Here is a 16,823-nt window from a genome sequence, read left to right as displayed (position 1 = left end):
TGAACATTACTGGATGTGGCCCCAAAACAACAGAAAAAAGAACCATAGATTACCAAACTGATTTGATGAGAATATGAACCTTGCTTTTACTATATTTTGTTAAGGAAAGCAGACATACTCTTAACAATAAAATGACAAAAATGTAGCATTTCATTTGATTCTGACCCTCTGTGTATTGAACTCAATAATAATCAATACAATCTGCTTTTGAGTCTCTACACTTTAATCCCCTCCCTGTCACCACTCATGGCATTCCTTCGCTGATATCACCTCTGTACTGAAAACATCTTTTTTTTAAGTTTTACTGAGATGTAATTCAACATATCATAAATTCAACATTTTAATTGTGCAGTTCAGTAGTTATAGCTATATTTATAAAGTTGTGCCACTGTCACTAGAGTCAACTTCTTTAGAATATCACCCTATGAAGAAACCCATAACTATTACAAATACTCTTTATCATCTCTCTGGCCTGTACCCCTACACCCTTTCAAGCTCCTAGGCAACCACTAACCTACTCTGTGTTTTTATGAATATACTTACTCTATATATTTCATAAAAATGAACTCATACAATATGTGATCATTTGTGACTGACTTCTTTTTGCAGATTTTCAAGGTCCATCCTTATTAAAAGCATGTGTCGGTACTTCATTTCTTTTTATGTCTGAACAATAGCCTAATGTAAGAATATTAATATATTTTGTTTATCCTTCTGTCGGTTGAATAACTTTGGATTTCCACTTTTGGCATCTTGGAAGAGTATTCCAGGGCTGTGTATAGATATGTTTTGTTTTTCTTGGATATATATGTATGTGTAAAATTGCAGCATCATTTAGTAACATTAAATGTTTAACTTTTTTGAAGTGATAATGGTTTACATCACTGTGTATTAGGAGTACAGGTTTACTGAACTGCAAAAGTATGCTAGCATACCATGCCCACCATACCATACCAACAGTCATTGGATCCCTTCCATCTTTTGTTCCCCCCTAGCCCTTTCACCCCTAGTAACCGCAATTATATAGTCAGAATCCAAATGTTTTGGTTCTGTTTAGTCTAAATATAATTATTTTTATATATGAGTGAAATATTCAGTCATTTATGGCAAACATGATATTAAATCACAATTTGGACCTAGTTCCAAACTATACCGAGTTCATTATAATACAAAAGTAGACATCCTTTGATGTTAATATTTTCTCCAAATATAGTTATTTGAAGTTAACCTATATTAATAATTTTGTTACTGACTGTGTTTGTATTTTACTGTATTTGTACTTTACATATGTATGTGAATGCATGTATGTATATATACACATATGTATCTATATGAACACAAATGATTGAATCTGTACTGCTTACATAATCCCAGTAGAGATGGAGTGGTACTAGAGTAGGAGAAATTTCCAAAGAAAAGTAATATTAAATGTTATCAATATAAAGTCTAATTATTCTAGTTTAATAGTACACACTTTTATATGTTTTCTTAAGTAAATTGAAAATGGCTGATATTGTAGAAACTGGTATGTTATATTCTAAGCCATATAAAATTATACATACTTGATACAAATCAGAGACATAACATATCTTTATGCACATAAATGTAAAACTAGAATCATAGCTACATCTTCTCTGAAAGCTAAAATAATTTAATTTCTTCATACTGAACAGATATTCTCCCTACTGTTCTATAGGCCAAAAGGAACAAAATGACTAACTTGTTTTGATTTGGAATTAATCTTCCTTGTTTATGATAATAATTATGATTTTCATCTTGGATACATAAGAAATATACCGTTCTCACAAAAGTGAAGTTTAAGGATTAGAGTTGAAGATCTATGAACCATGGATAACCAGCTTATTTCATTTCATACAACTGTAATAATCAGATTTTATCAAACCAGGCATTCTAAGAAACACCTTTATTTTTACAAAACACTAAATAAATGAAAAATATATATTGTCAAATATTGGAAATACATCCTAAATTCGTATACTTTTAAGTATGAAAAAATATATTTCAGAATCAATGAAATTTGGCATTTTTTCCCTTTGAGGTTTTCAACAGGGCCCTTGACCCAGCAGTGTGGGTTACATGATAAGGCCTGACAGTGTAAGGTTATTCTAGCCCAGTGGTGGCTGGAAGTCAGCAGGTCTACACCTGGAAATGCTTGGGGAAATTGTATGTCCTCGGGATAAAACTTGGGGTTTCACACATGGAAGGCATACACACCATTCCTTTGAGCTGTCTTTCCAGCTTCTTGCCTTGCTTTAAATTCAGAGATGCAGCATCATACATTGGAAGCTTAAGTGAAAAGGAATAGAAAGGGGGTAGTTTGTCTTTGTTAAGCATGCCAGGTAATAATATTTAATAGACTTTTAAAGTTAAAAATAGAACATAGAACTATTATATGGTAGAGTTTTATAGATCTGGATTTTTTTAGTTGTTATTGGGGCAACACTTAGCAGTGCTTGGGGAATGTGTGGTAACAACTTGAGGGCCATGTGGTAACAGGAATCAAACTCAGTCTTAAAAGTGCATGACATGTACTACAGATCATATCTACAGTCCCATGATTTTATTTATTGGGGGGGGTGGCTTCTGAAGCAGTGCTTAGGGGTCCTGGGGACCACTCCTGGCAATTCTCAGCCAAATTTGGCTAAATGGTTTAATTCTAGAGTCTACCAGTGTAGTGATCAGGGCCCAGCAGTGCTAGGGACAACCATGGTCACCCCAGCAGAACTCTGGGGCTACACCCAGAGGATCCTGAGGGGCTTTGTGATACCTGGAATTGAATTAGATCTGTGTACTTGAAATTTATACTCCCCTAACACCTGAGTAATTTTCCTTGGCACCACTGTTTAATTTTGTGGGAATGAGGAGGGGGGTTGGGCCACACCTGATGATGCTCAGAGGTTTCTCCTGGTGGGAACAGGGGTACCATAAGGATGCCAGGGATTGCAGCTAGATCAGCCGCATGCAAGGCCAGTGCCCTACCCATTGTACTATCTCTCCAGTACGCCCCCCGCACCTCCTACTTATTTTTTATAGGGAACTCCCTAACAGTACTGAGGGCCCTAGGGCCACTTCCAGTGATACTTGGTCCAGCAGCTCCAGTGATCAAATTCAGGACCTCATACATGTGAAGCATATATTCTATCTATTTGAATTGTCTCCTGACCTTTAGATTTTATTTTTTAAAAGTTGCATGTTCTGTGCATTTTATACTCAAATTATTTTTCTTTACATGATTGGTGTCCCTCCATAGAAAATGGCACCCCAGTGAGGCACTCCAAAACCACTACAATCATTTTCTAGAATTATCCAATCATATGGAAATGTTTCATTACACAAGTTTTACTACATAGAAAATTATCTTTTGTTTATAGTGTATTTATAACATATCTTAATACACAAATGTTATACCATTAACCTTTTGATAAGAATATTAAGGTAGATTAATATTAAAGTATTGACAAACAACATTCACCTTTACTCTTTTTAGGAATATATTCCCTATAAAATCATGGTGACTTAAAGTGGAACTGTTCCTTTAATGCCTGTTCAAAAAATGCCACTTCTTATAAGATATTTTAAATCTCTAATGACAAAAATTTTAAGAATGTTGATTGCTTATATCCTATGGGAGCAATTTTAGACCATAAAACTGCTTAGCATCAAATGTAATCTGCAGAGATCTTACTAAAATCTCAAAACACAAAACTAAACTTATAGAAAAGACTTTTTCCAGTACCTACCAATAGCTGTAAGCCATAGCTACTCTACTGTCAAATCAAATACTTTATAAAGTTGACCTATACAGAAACCATTCCCTAGCTCAATACAGTTATATCTTTGTACAGAATTAAGTTTGACAATAAAGCAAAATCATATGTCAAAATCCCACTGACCTAGACTCTAAGAAGGAACAAAAGAAAAATCATTTATGTAACTGGGCATTTGAATTATTTTTCTAATAAGATATACCGAGTTTCTAGGTATAAAAGATTTAAGTGGATAATTAACAAGTACTTCTGTTGTCTAAGATCATTTTTGCATCTGTATGTTTCTGATATATGTGTTCTTATAAGGATTTGGATACTGGAAATGAGGGAAACTGTAACTTGAAGTTATTTAACTGTTAAATTATTATAATTGACATCAACATACACTAGCTATTTATTAAAACAATGTTATGTTAAGAATAATAATTAACCACCTGCCAGACTGTGAGAAATTTCTTCTAATTTAAGCACTGACTGGACTTGAGTGAAAAATACAGCAATCTGCCTGTGTACACTTTATCCTCTGAAAACAGCATGATTAAAAAGTAAATTAGAAAAGAGATTTGACCTACCGCCATTATCTGTTTCTGGTTCAGAGGCCCCATGGCATGCACTCACCTGAAAATTAACATCTCTACTTCACAGAAAAAGATTTCTTTTTAACTGTTCCCTCAATTCAGTATTATTAACACTTCTTATTAAGCAAATTAGAGACTAAAATTTTCTCATATTTAGCAAGACCTTGGGGTAGAGGATAAGTGTAAGCACTGAATTGTAGAAGTCAATAATAGATAAAATTTGTTCTTTTGCCACTCATGGTATATAGAAGGATATAAATTTTCATGACTATACACATAGTCAAACCAGAGAGATCATAGATTCTTTAGAATAAGTTACTTTACAAACAGAAACTAGGTAAGTGAGGGTAGGGAAGAGAAAACTCTAGAAATCACTTAAGCTACTTGTATATATAGCCACGTGAGATATATATATACATATATACATAGATATATATATGTATATATGTGAGAGGGGTTAGAGAATGATAAGGTGAATCAGGAACTCATAAAACCAGTCTTTGAACTGTCATGGATGGACATGCCCAGAAAACATGGCAGAATAAATGACGTCAGAAAAAAACGTAAAGCACATCTAATAACCAAGTGTCTCGTGCATGCAATTTCACATAGACTTATCACCAGAGGATGCCTGATTAATCCACACACCTGCATTTTTGAAGGTGGGTGGCCAAAAGCCCATGGTGTTGGCAGAATTTGGAGAGGGAGGTCGCAGCTTCAGCCACTGTCACAGCAAGGTGGAGAGTCGCTGCAGCGAGGACTGTGGACCAAGCAGGGGAAGAGCCAGGACTCTGGGGCCACGTACATCTCAGAACTCCTGTGAGAAACCTCACAGAGGAGGGGAAGACACACGCTGCCTCCCAAAGCGAGGTGCGGTAACTAAACATGTCATGGACAGATCTCCTTTGAAGGATAAATAAACAGAAAAATACACCTGTATGGGTCCCATGAGATTTTTTTGCACATACCAATAAGGCAAAAATGTCTATATAAGAAAATATCTACAAAATAAAATTCAATGAGTATTTTTAAAATACATCTCATGTTCCCAGTAAACTACAGACTGAAAAACAGAAAATAAAATGGTTGCTGTTCAATGCAAGGAAACACTATCTGAAACCATTGATAAGATGAAAGATGTTGTTTGTCTTTACCATAGAGGATCAGTACTAGTCATTACAGAAAATGAGAACTTCAATAATGCTCTTGTAATCCTCCTAGGTGCAAAAGAAGATAAAGATGAAAGATTAAACGATTGAAGATAAAATGCTAGCTAGAAAAGAGGTCAGAGGGACAAGTTCAACTGAGAAATAGTAATTCTCAAAAATAATAGAACATAAATTGGTGCCTCCCCAGCAGAGCTGAGAGACTCTCGGTTCCCTTACTGGTGGTATCTGGCCCCGTAGTAGTGCAAGTGCTCTGCTGTGCTCATGCTTGGGGGTACCCAGGAATATATTAAGCCTCTTTTGGGATGGGAGCACATGGTGCCAGGGGTAATTCTTAGAGCCCCCAACATGGAAAGCTTGGGCTTCACTGAGATTTCATCCCTTCTGTTTTTACTATTATAATGTACAAATTTTAATAGTAAAAAATCTTCCTTTGTTCGAATTTATAAGTTTTTAAAAAATAGATTTACCATTTTTAAGTCCCCTAGCTGGTTTACTTATTATCTTTTAAGCAAAGTTAATGAAAAGGAATTTATACCTATAAAGTTTGGCAAATATTTCTTTCCTTCCTCCAGACTTTAACCATTTTTATATATAATTTTTAAACATACAGAAAAGTTGCAGTTCATTTATCCCTTCACCCAGTGTCTCCAAACTTTCAATAACTTGTATAATTATAGAATAATGAACAAAACTAAGAAATTAAAAATTGTTATCATAATTTGTTTTTGTTTTTCAACCACAACTGGCAGTGCTCAAGCCTTATTCCTGGTTCTGCATTTAGGGATCACTCCTGAGTGTTTGGGGAATCATGTAGGATGTTGGGGACCAAACCCAGATCAACCACATAAATTGGCATAATATTATTTAAACTACAGACTTCATTTAAACCACCAGTTTTTCTACTAATCTTTTTTGTTTCCATAATATACCCCAAAATCCCACATCTATTTGCTAATTTCTCATGTTTCTTCAATCTCTGATATGGCTGGAGAGATATTACAAGGTGTATGTTTACCCTCCCTTAATCTCTGATCTGCGTTAGTTAATGGCGTTTTTGGGGAGGGCTGAGGGGGTGGGGACTTTAATGTACAGATTCTCTAATTCTTCTTTTTTTTCTTTCTTCTTTGTGTTTTTTTTTTTATTAATAGCCTTTTCTTGTCATTCTAAAGAGTAGTGGTTAGTTATTTTTGTAGACTGTTCCTCTACAAAAGTTTGATATTTTTCTCTTGATGAATATGCACTTGGGGAAGGATACCCAATTGCTGGTAATACTCATCTTGATCATTTTAAGTATTAAGAAGTAAAGAAGCAATTTGCATACGGTAGCATAGCTAGTAAGTGGCAGATCCTAGTTCAAACCCAAATATAGTGACCTTTTGAAATTCCTACAGTGAAGCTCACTGACAACCATTTTATCCATGGACATGACTAAATGGAATTTTGTTCTGCCACTTAAATATGGGTATAGAGACACATAAGAAGAAAGCTAAAGTAAGACACCAAACTAAAACCAAGAAAGATATTAATTTGAAGGAAATATAGAGAACAGAAGACTATATCAAAGAAACTATAATATCCTCAGAAATAAAATCATTAAGAAAGCTGTCAATGAATGCCAACATTTTATCTCAAATATCTTAATTCTTTTCATTTCTTGTTTATTTTGATAAAAATTTAAGATATACAAAAGTATTTTTTACATATTTCCTTTACTGAAGAACATCTGTATAGAGAATGAACATGAAATAATTGTATTAACTGTACACCTTATTCATGTTTCACTATTTTTTTCACTAACATGATAGTGGAAATAATCCTTACATGTGGAAGGATTATAGGCAAAAGCTTTCAGAAAGTAGAAGTGAAAATATGCATATTAGAGAAAAATCAATTTCAAAAGTCAAATATTCTATTCTAGAATGAGAAATTGAATGATTTAAAGTAAATTAAAAAAAAATAAAAATTCTCTAGGAAGTTAAGAACCAGAGTCTCTAGATTTTAAAATCCCATCTATTAAACACAGTTACCAAGGGGCACAAAAGATTCACTATTGCAAATTACTGTAAATTTTCAGAAAAAATTTTTCTTTAAAAATTTAAAGGGATTTAAAAATCCTTCAAATGCTACTATTGGGGGGCAGGAGAGAATATAACAGGTAAGGCCACCTTTCCGGTGGCTAAACCAGGTTCAATCCCTGACACCCCAAAAGGTCCCCTGAAAATCACCAGGAATTTTCCCCACGCATAGATAAAGCCAGGAGTAAGCCCTGAGCATTTCTGGGTGTGACCCCAAAACAAAATATAAAATTTTTTATAATGAGAAAATAGACATAAAAAGGATCAGCAACATTAGGAGCTGGAGCGATAGCACAATGGGTAGGGTGTTTGCCTTGCACGCAGCCGACCGGGATTTGATTCCCAGCATCCCATATGGTCCCCCCCCTCCCCCAGCACCACCAGGAGCAATTCCTGAGTGCATGAGCCAGGAGTAACCCCTGTGCATCGCGGGGTGTGACCCAAAAAGAAAAAAAAAGGATCAGCAACATTAGAAGTTAGAAAACACTGGACAAAGCTTTTAAAATATTTTATGGAGAAATTCAACTGAAGGTTTACTTTAGACTAAGGAAATATAAATTTAAACTATATTTTCATACAGTAGACTCTCCAAAAAGTTATCTCGCTGGGGCCTGAATGATAGCAGAACGGATAGGGTGTTTGCCTTGCACGCGGCTGACCTGGGTTTGATCCCCGGCATCCCAAATGGTCCCCCAAGCACCGCCAGGAGTAATTCCTGAGTTCACGAGCCAGGAATAACCCCTGAGTGCAGAGCCAGGAATAACCCCTGAGCATCGCCAGGTGTGACCCAAAAACCAAAAAAAAAAAAAAAAACCTAAATGGAAGACAGAGGTAAGGGAAGAAATTCAAGAAAATTAAAACTTTGTCAATAAAGAAGTTATAGCTATAATACACCACTTGTCCCATTAATAAACAGTTTTACTTAGGCATGATACTGAAAAGAATTAATGTAAACTGTATAGAATACAGATCTCTGTGCATAACAAACCTTAAGTAAAAACTCATTTCCAATATTTTGTTTGATAATTTCTTGAACAAAATATTTGAAAATTTAGCTTAAAATGCTACAGATAAAATTAATGAAACTTTACCTTAGAGATTAAATAGCTCTGTTCTTCTCATTTTAACTGCTACTTTAAAATTGATAGTGGCTGCTTCCATTAAGTACAGAAAATTTCAACACTGACATAAATTTTTGCTGAAATTAGGACCTGATTTAAATTGTTGTGTCCAGGAAAAAAATGGAAAGATTAAATAAGGAAATTGTCAACATATTTTCTCTAGAATGCAGATTGAATTATATATGCATATGTATAATAATTTTTACATTAAAATAATTTTTGCATCAACATATAGAAGCTCAGTAGTACCACTTAAAATTTTGAAATGTAATTTTTAAAAAGTATCAGTCATCCAGGCAGGGAGAAATGCCCGGTACCCTCAGGGCATCTGAACTGGGAGAATTTTTAATTGTAATCAGCTTGAAGACGTCCTAATGACTGGACAGTGGGGGCAGTTGAGGGCAAAGCCCTGGGTGTCACATCCACTGGGACTGGGAGGAGGTCTCCACTGAGCAGAGAAGAAGTTACACATAGATTCCACTAAAACACTTTTAGAAACAAGCCAGTACAAAAAAAGTAGCAGGCTATAAAATTAAAATGCACCCAAAAAAGTCTTTGCATTCCTAAATGCAAGTGGTGATCTTCAAGTGAAAAAAATTCAAAAGACTAAGCCATTCAAAATAGTGTCCATAAACCTAAGAATCAACATAACAAAAGAGTTGAGAGACCTTTACCTGAAGAACTCCTGTCTTTTCAGATAACATGATACTCTGCATAGAAAATATGAAAGAATTGACCAAAAAAAAATCCTAAAACTAATAAGCAGTTATGGCAAGGCTTCAGGACACCAGGTTAATATGCAATGTACAATTTGATCATTGTATAATTGAAACCCAAACACAAAAATTTATAAGTCTACAACTGTATCTCATGATGTCTCACTAATTAAAATAAATAAATAATTTTTTTAAAAAAGAATGCAAAACATAGGGCCAGAGCAAAAGAACAGTGGGTGGGATGCTTGCCTTGCATGTGGCTGACCCAGATTGGATCCCCCATATGGTCTCCTGAACCCCAGCAACAGTGATTCCTGAGCACAGAACTAGGAATCAGCACTGAGCACCAATGGGTGTGGCCCAAAAAACCCTAAAAATTTAAAAAGAATGTGAAACTTTTATTCTTTGCTGGTAGGAATGCAAATGGTATTCTCTTCTGGAAGAAGCTTGGCATTTCCTACAAAACCAAACATACTCTTACCATAGAATAAAGCAACACTGAAACTTTTTAGACATAATAAGGATAGTATTCAAGATGAGCTCTATATGCTATCACGAGTACCCTTGCAACACATACTGACTCTTAAAGAACAATCATTCAAATTATTTACATTTAATATTTAAGTTCAAGGATACAAAATACAAGATTCTGTGTTAAAGTTCCAAGACTTCCTAAAGTATCTGTGGATATAAGCATATTGTATTATTATCATTGTTTTATAATTCTATATTATATTTTTTAAAACACTTCTAAGAAGAGATTCATAAACCTCAGTAAACTTTAAAAGGAGTTCAAGGATCAACAAAAACAGTTAATTCTTATAACTATTTATGAAAACCTCTGTTGTACCTGTAATAAATATATATAGAAAAAACTAAAGTAAAAGTAAATGAAAACAGTTTGCCTCTGTGTTATTTTATTCCATCTATAACAAATAATTTCAAGGAGACGTATCTTTAGATACATGATATTTTGGGGGGCAGGATTGGAGCCACATTTGGCAATGCTCAGTGGTTACTCCTGGCTCTCCACTCAGGAATCATTCCTGGAGGTGATCAGGGGACCATATGGGTTGCCAGGAATCAAACCTAGGTCCACCACATGAAAGGCTAGCACCTCTGGACATGACACCTAATTCTAGATTTTTAGTTTTCAATACTAATTAAGATTATCCAAACTAGGTTATATAGAGTAATCACTTACTGTCATTACATGGGAAGCAGGTTGATAAGAAATACTACTTTAAGGAATACTACTATAAGGAATACTACTATTAGATCGGACTGGAGCAATAGCACAGCAGGTAGCGTGTTTGCCTTGCACATGGCCAATTAGGCTGACCCGAGTTTGATTCCTCCGCCCCTCTCAGAGAGCCTGGCAAGCTACCGAGAGTATCTTGCCCACGCAGCAAAGCCTGGCAAGCAACCTGTGACATATTCGATATGCCAAATACAGTCTCACAATGTTACTGGGTCCGCTTGAGCAAATCGATGAACAACAGGAGGACAGTGACAGTGACAGTGACTCTTAGATCAGAGGTTCCCAAACTTAGTCTTCCCCTCCTTCTTACCAGAAAACAATTGCTCAGCACCCTCTGGAAATAAATCTTTCTTAAGCAAACAGCTGCCCTCCCAGTTGTACCTAAGGCCACTACTACCCCCTGAATCATTCCCAACTCCCTTCCATCCCCTGCCGTGGCACCTCCCATTCTATGGTAAGTTCACTTACCATATTAATATTAACTAACATAGCACTGCACTGCACTGTCCTCCCGTTGTTCATCAGTTTGCTCGAGCGGGTCCAGTAACATCTCCATTGTGAGACTGGTTACTGTGTATGGCATATCAAATACATCACAGGGAGCTTACCAGGCTTTGCCTTGCAGGCGAGATACTCTCGGTTGCTTGCCAGGCTCTCCGAGAGGGACGGAGGAATTCCACATTTGAGAAAGACCATTCTTTGTCTCACTCTTTGTCTCGGGCCAGCCATGTCAGCCGCATGCAAAGTAAATGCCTTACCCACTGTGCTATCCCTCCAACTAACATAACTTTCTAAAACATGCATCATAACAAATGTAACTGTCCATAAAAAGCACTCGTAGTTTCTGAGATAGTATAGCAGGTAGATTGCTTACTCTGCATGCCACTGACCCAGTTCGATCCCCAACACCACACAGTCCCCTGGACACTGCCAGGAGTGATCCCTGAGCACAGAGCAAAGAGTAAGTCCTGAGAACCACCGGGTATGGCCCAAAAACAAGATTCAAGGCCTCATAAGTATTAAAATACTTTTTTTGCAGTGCCAAAGATTGAACCCAGTGCCTCACACATATAAGCAAGTGCTCTCTTACCAAGCCACATCTTTGGCCCCAAACTTTTAGATAGCCATTGGGCATTTTTGCTAAATTAAATGTTGAAAAAAGGCAAATAACCTTTTAATCATATATGTGGGATCTAACTTTTCACTTTCCTCTACACAGTGCTCAGGGAAGCCAGAGACCACCCCTAGCAATACACAGCAATCATACCAGGCTGGCCTGATATTCAGAGCCACTCTGGCCTTGTGATAGTGAAGCCACATTGGCAATTCTGGGGGACCATGGGGTATCACACATCTAACCTGGGTTCCATATCTGCAAAACATGCACCCCTGATCCCTGTGTTGTCTTCATGACACCTATTTTTGGGTTTGGTTCTTTTTTTTTTTTCACTGTACCTATAGATAACAGATTGGTAGTTGCCAAGGGTACATCTTGGGTGTGGACACAACAGTGATATGACCAAAAGAGACAAATGTCCATTTATAAAATAACTCATGGATACATAACATGGTGACTATAGTTAATGCATATTTTAAAATAAAGTAAACCTTAAAAGTTCGCATTACAAGAGAAAAAATGCAACCAGTCATACATGTTAACTGAATTATGGTGATCATTTTTCAATATATGCTTGTATCAATTATGATGTACATATGAAATTAATGTAATATATATGTCCCACATTTGAGAAAGACCATTCTTTGCCTCACTTCCTCTAACTTCACTCAACATAATACTCTCCAGATCCAGTCACACAGCAGCAAACTGAATGACTTTTCTTATAGCTGAGTAGTATCTTTATAGTCTTCTTGGTTTCTCTCAAAGCTTATTAAAGTTATAATTTCTGATTTAGTTTTTTTTTTCTTTTTGGGTCACATCTGGCAATTCACAGGGGTTAATCCTGGCTCTGCACTCAGGAGTTAGTCCTGGTGGTGCTCAGGTAACCATATGGGATGCTGGGAATCGAACCTGGGTCGGCCGCGTGCAAGGCAAGCACCCTACCCGCTGTGCTATCCCTCCAGCCCCCGAGTTTTAGTTTTTTCAAGGTAAATCCAATATATTTTAATATATACATATACTCTTTGCATTTACAGAAGCTTACTAAGTTTTTTTCTTTTATAGATTTTTAAGGTTCCCAGAATGAAATTTTCTTTCTAGCCTAAAAGCTAAAGTGAGTGTGATGGGGTGAGGGGCTAACTAACTTTTTGTAAAGGGCCAGAAAGTAAATATTTTCAGTTAGACCACATTGTTTATCCCAACCATTGCAACATGCACAACCATGGATAAACTATAAGAAATGAGTGTGGCTGTGTTCCTGTAAAACTTTATAATGTGAAGTACCATACAAATGCTTTAGTTCTCTTTCCAATTTTGATGATTTCTTTTTTTAATATACTTTTAGCCTAATATGAATTACTGGCCTTTGAGGAGCTTTACTATTTCTATCCGCCAAAATATTTATTGTTAAGAAAAATGTGAATAAAGATAATTTGACACGTTAATAACTAAGTATAGATAAATATAGTATTGAGTAAAATTTATGCTACTTCTATAGGGGAAATCTATTGTGGCATATTTTATTTTTATATCCAGCTATATGTTTCCCTTACTTTGCGCTCTTCTTTTTTCATTTAGTCTTCTTTCCCTATAATGAACATTTTTTTTCTTCTTTTATTCAGTCTTTTTTCTTTCACCTTAGCACCTAAAGTATTTGAATGAACATCTTACTTTTCACAACTGAGTGGGGAGATAGCTAATAGTGCCAGTGTACATACTTTGCATGCTGAAGGCCTAAGTTCCATACCTGGCACCACATGGCCCCCAAGCATTACAGAACAACCCCTAAGCACAGAAGCAGGAGTAGTCCCTGAATACTACTGAATGTGACCCAAGTCAAAACATAATAACAAATTACTACCTAACATTTATTACCAGGATTTGATAACTTCTTGTTAGCCAGATTTCAAAGGTCTTGCCCTTCAGACTCTCTCTAATGTCATAGTGTCAACTATCCTGGGCTAAAATTTAATTCTTGATTGTGGCTCTTTCATTGTATTCAGTTTGATCATTCAGTATCTCTTTGAGAAATCTTTCTTCTCATCCAGTAACCATGGAATAATCTTTCTCTTCTAAATTTTCTTTTAGGGCAGCTGATGTTTCAGTTTTCTTCTGTATTTTAATAGTGTTTAAAGGTGCTATTACCTCATACTTTTGATTGTCTCCCTTATTTAACCTAAACCAAAAATAAATTAATTAAAAGATGGGCGCTATATCCTTGTACTAAGAATCATGAACACCTGTTTTCTTATACTTTATCTTACTTCTCCTCTAAAATCAAAACAATACCTGTGATTTTTCTAACTTGTTGATGCTAAGCAGTCTACTTATGCTGTTGTATGTCCCTTTTTTCAAACATACTAACTTGTTAAACATACTACTCATTTACCTCTCCACTCTAAAATACTTTTCTAAACTCTGCTTCATCTACTCATATTACTATATATTACATTAAGACGTATCTGTCTTGTTTTCATCCTTAAGTCATGCATAGACTAAGTTTACTTTTTAAAATAACCAGATTAGTGTATATTTCCTAAGTACTTCTGTTTTGTTTTTCTCTTTAAGTCATGGATAAACTCTAAATTTACTTTTTTAACTATGAATTAACTTTTATCCCTCTCTTTCATCAACTTTTGTTCACATCATTCCAAATTCCTTACTCTTAAGATATTGAGTAATAATCTCCCTTTCAGTTTTTCTCCTTTCAGTTTTCCCATATTTGTCACTCTAAATTAACTTATAATTTATATTTTTCTTTGAGCTAAGGTAAAGCTCAAACACATCTCCTATTCTTTAGGCATGTTAAGCCTTTGATTAAGTAGTACTACATACATATGACAGTTTCACTCCCTTTTCTTTTTCCTGGGGATGAGAGCTTATTGTTCTTAAACTATGGGTAATTGACTAACCATGAGTAGTTCCAATGTTACCACCGTAGTTTCTCCCATTATCAAATACTTTTTGACTAATTATATATGCTAGCCAGTACTCTTGCCACTGAGAATACAAAATGAACGTTTTTTAGTGTTAATGAGGACACCATAGATACCCAAACCAGCAAATCAGACAAATTTGAACCCTGGAACCATGCTGTCCCAATATGGTAATCACTAGTCACTGAAAGATAGCTCATTTCAGTTATAAGTTTACTTCTTCAGTTGCAACTGCCCACATTCATAAGCTGAATTGGGGAGAGTGGAAATATAAATCAAGGGTAAAGCATTTGACTGCAAGTGCTAGACAGTCCCTGTCCCTCAGCAGCAGAATGCATGCCTTGTATGTATAAGGCACTGGCATTGATCCCTGATAACGACAAGAATAAACAAGCCTACACTGTCACTAGGTGACTTCCGTATTTGACATGTAAATCTAGGTAGAAATTTATGATGAAGCATGCTTTAGAGATACTAGGACAAATACAAAAATACAAAAATACAAAAAATACAAAAAGAAATTCTAGATAGAACCTATCTGGAATTTAAATTGTCATAAGAAATATTGGTTCCCTAAATTATACACTAGCACAAAGTGGTTAATAATAGCAAATTGCTTCTTTAACCCAAACTAATGTAACACAAAACAGACTCAGGATGAAACCGGATTGTGAAATTCCTCTGTATTATAAGGCATAGGTACCAATAAGCTTATCCTGCCAATGCCAACTTCACGGTACTTTTGGGATTTGGAGCAACTTCCTAATTAGCCTTCTCCACTCTGCTCCCCTTTAAAAATCTACCAAACCATGTTTCATATTATACTATTGTTTCTGTACTTACCTGTTACTCCTTTTTCCATACTAAATATCTATATTGTGATGCTAGACACTAAAGATTAACTAAAACAGATAAAAGCTCTCAGAACAGGAAACAGCTTTCCTGAGTTCTGGATCCTCCTGATCTTCTGGTCTCTCATGTCATAATAGTCTCATGGTAATTAGTACCGCATGCCCGAAAATATTTAGTAAATATTGATATCTTACACTCTAGTTCTTACCTATTCTTTCTGATCTATATTTTCTTTCTCTTTACTTAACAGTGTGGAGCATTCATTATTAAGACAATTGGGCAACTCTAGGCCAGCTCAACTGATTTCTTGTGCTATGATCCTTGTGTGGCAAGACTCAGCTTCATCAACTCCGATGGAAGCTGCCCATTGTGTACTTCAGGGTTAGTTCATACCTCACCATAATTAATCATTCCACTATAAGCTGTGGATTAAATTCCACTTAACTTGATGAAAGTCCTTTTTCAGCTCTTCTACAGAGTTATTTAGGTAGATGTGGCATGCTGACATTTTTATGTGGTCGTGACATTTTCTACATGCTTTATTCATGCCATAAATAATAACCACATTGGGAATAGTAAGGTTTCTTTCATTTTCTCTGTTATTATCTCTTTTCTTCTCAACCTTTTATATGTTATGTTTTATATATAGTTTGCTATTTATTTAAAATTTAACATGGTCTTTTCTTAAAAAATTTTATATTTCCATGCTTTTTAGCATAAGTAATTTTAATGATTGTATTCTTTTACTGTGTAATTTTGTGCTTTAATAGGTTTTTATCTTATTTTTAATTTCTTACTACTAATTTAATTTTGCTCTTCCATGGTTTTCAGAATTTGAACAGTATTTATACTTTTTAACATTTCCCAAATTTTAGCAATACCATTGATAAAATATCAATATTAATTTGATTATACTAAGTTCTTTTGTGTCGAAGATATGCTGTGGTCTTCCTATAATATGTCATTTGGTACCAAGTTTTATAAAGTATATGGATATTGTATATGGATCACCTAATAGAATTGTTTTGATAAAACAAGGGCTTACCTCTCACATGATCCATAATATTCCTCTATAGCTTAGTGTTCTCAAAATGCTTTGATCTTTGATCTTTTCTTTTTATGTATTAATAATAGTCAATTATATATAATTTTAAAGGAATACTCTTTTCATAAAACTCAAAAATATTTCTTATCCCAAAGGAAATATTTC

Source organism: Sorex fumeus, unplaced genomic scaffold (genome assembly GCF_029834395.1).
Source record: "Sorex fumeus unplaced genomic scaffold, SorFum_2.1 ptg000014l, whole genome shotgun sequence".
Taxonomy (NCBI): Eukaryota; Metazoa; Chordata; class Mammalia; order Eulipotyphla; family Soricidae; genus Sorex; species Sorex fumeus.
The sequence above is the reverse complement of the archived record's forward strand: the minus strand, read 5'-3'. Positions refer to the sequence as shown.